Here is a 2,949-nt window from a genome sequence, read left to right as displayed (position 1 = left end):
TCTCTCTCTCTCTCTCTCTCTCTCTCTCTCTCTCTCTCTCTCTCTCTCTCTCTCTCTCTCTCTCTCTCTCTCTCTCTCTCTCTCAGCTTCTTCTCGTGAGATGTGAAAGAATCAGGGAATTTAAAAAAAAAAGAAGAAAAAAAAAATCACCTCTTTCCAAGGAGATGTCTGTCCTGCTTTTGAGACTGGGAAGTGCAGGCCAATGATTTGTTTTAAGTTCGGAAAAAAAACAAATGAAAGAGTCTTCCCCGCCTTATCTATATTGAGATGTATTTATTTTCACAGCCTCAAAGTGATGGGGGAATATCAGCGCTTTTTCAAGGCCACCTCTCCTCATTTTGAACGCCAGCCAGTATTTTATTCAGAAGCTGCCTTTTGCCCTTCATTCTTCTCCATCTCTCTTTAAAGGGAGCACGCATAGGTCGATAGAGCTGCACGTCATGCTTTCAGGAAATGCTTTCCAGCACTGAGGCTTGTTGTCTCGCTACTCATCATGCTTGAGAAGAGCCGCTCAAATGCTGGTGGCCAACAGAGAGAATCTGATCCGATTTGAAAAAAAAATAAAATAAAATTATCATACCTCTTTTGGAAAACATTGAATCCACAAATTCTCAACTGACAAAAAGTCGTGACTCATTTCAGGATGAACCCTGAATTTCACTCTTCCCTTTAAAAGTCAATCCTCTAAAGTTTTCAGTCATGCGTTCAGCGTTTCAGTACTTTTTGCACAACTAACTATTCTCTAGTAAGGAGTTAACACTTTCAAGGATGTCCACTGTTATGCCTTTCTGTTACTCTTCCAGTCTTTCTGTGTCTCTCCTGGAAACCTGCTGATAACACTCTAAAACTCGGTGGCCACATCCTTTTGAGAACATAAGGTAGTGTCATTTGTATTCCAAGGACGTCCACTTGTTTTGCCTTTCTGTTACTCTTCCAGTCTTTCTGCATCTCTCATGTAACCTGCTGACAACACTCTAAACTCGGTGGCCGTGAGAGTTGTTCAGAAAGTTCTGAAACGGCTGACGCGCGTTGAAGTTTCAAGGTCGGTTTTCGTTCCTTTATCAAGATTGTAGTGCATTTTAGGTTCATCCTGAAAATTCACCCAACAACTTTTTGTGAATAGCATATATCATCACAATTATTCATTTCCTATGGCAGATCTCCATTTCGGGTCACGTTGCGTCCGCACGACTGTTAACATGAAGCCATCCTCCTCTGCAACAGATGTTTGCCCTTGACCACTTTTTGCCTTTTCCACCCCTTCCCCCCAAAAAACTTGATGTCAGACAAGCTCGCGGGAGAGCAAGTCCAGTTCATCAGTCAGCAAACAGCATAAGGTGATCATTTACGTAAGGGCTGAGAAACTACAGCCCATGGGGTCAAGAAAATGAAGGGAAAAAAAACGGAGGAACTATGATGAGAAACCCACAAATGCTCACTTGTTTTGACATAAATGTAAAGGCCCTCTGATAGGAAAAGATCCCCTGCTTTATGTGAAGATGACAAATCAGCACTTTTCCCCCCTCCTTCACCTTGCTGTTATCTGTGAGGGTGTTTTTGTTTGTCTTTTTTGTCCAAGTGATTTTTTTTTCTTTTTTTGAGGGGGAGCGCATGCTTTCCGAATGAACAGTCTTTTACCTGGAGCAGAGCGTTCGGGTTGACAAAAATCCAAGCTCCGCTCCAATGTGATCAATTGAACTTGTGTTTCGGATTTTTTTTTTCTCTCTTCTCCCTTCAGTGCTTTCCCCATCAGAGAATTTACAGCACTGTTTCTGTTTGCGTACAGACCTGCACCGGTCTCGATGAAAATCCATTATGAGTTAATATTCAGCCAAGCAGGAGTGATTGTGCCAAAAGGACCTTGTTGTATACGCTCTTTTTTTTTTTTTTCCCCCTCACCCCTCTTGTCTCGCTGATGTACAAACAAAAGAAAAAAAAAACAAGGGGGGGAAGGAGGGGGTGCTGGGGTCACTCAGGAGGTAGATGAGTCTGGAAATGTCAGCGCTTAAAACCCAAAGCACGCTTTTTGAAAAACCATAAGGGACTGGGACTGAAAATGAAAATCTTTTGTTTCAATAAAAATTCTTTCAAATCCTAATTCGTCAAATTCCCGACCCCGTTATTGCCGTCTGTCTGATTCTGCAATGCATTGGGCACCCGCTTACGATTGAAGCATGTACAGTGCGATACAAAATGGCAATTCATGAACTTACTGAAATTTCGTTTCACTAATTTTGAAGCTTTTTTCCCCCCCTCAGGAAATGAAAAGAATGGTAGCAATCGGAAAAGTTCAAGCTGCTTGGTAAAATATGAACAGCGCAATGATCAAATCTGTCCAAGCAGATGCTAATGTAAATATTGCTTACTTATGATTCACAGTTGTTAATTCCAGCAATATTTATGAAATGCCACTAGGTGACAGTTGCTGCAAAAACCTTCCTGTGCCCTCATTACATGTCTGTCAAGCGCCTTCTAAGGGGTGAGTAGTTTTACTTAATTTTGAATATTAATGTTCAGCTGTTAGGTTTGTTTTTTATATATTTGTATGACAAATGGTAGAAGTTTAAGACCAGAAACACATTTTACAATTATGTGTATTTAATTTAGAACAGCCACAACTTTGGAGGATGTTGATTTAGCTTTACACCATTTTTTTTTTTAATCCTGATTTTTTTTTTTCAGTATTAAGATAAAGGTGTGCATTTTTTTATGGTCAGGTACACTCACCTGACACCTAATTTATTCAATAAGATCCAATACAAATAAAAACAAAATTTAAATGTATACCAGAGTACGAGTTTGCAGTTTCAACAAAGAAAAGCAGTCATTATGACTGGACAGGAATAAATGATAAATATGATGTGTGAGAAAAAAATCAATAAAATCTGCCCGATATTCTGCCTCTAATCTGACGATAACAAATCACTGCATCTAAGGAAAATAAACCAA

The sequence above is a fragment of the Hippocampus comes genome, unplaced genomic scaffold (assembly GCF_001891065.2).
Source record: "Hippocampus comes isolate QL1 unplaced genomic scaffold, H_comes_QL1_v1.1 scaffold22, whole genome shotgun sequence".
Lineage (NCBI taxonomy): Eukaryota > Metazoa > Chordata > Actinopteri > Syngnathiformes > Syngnathidae > Hippocampus > Hippocampus comes.
Note: the sequence above shows the minus strand (reverse complement) of the source record.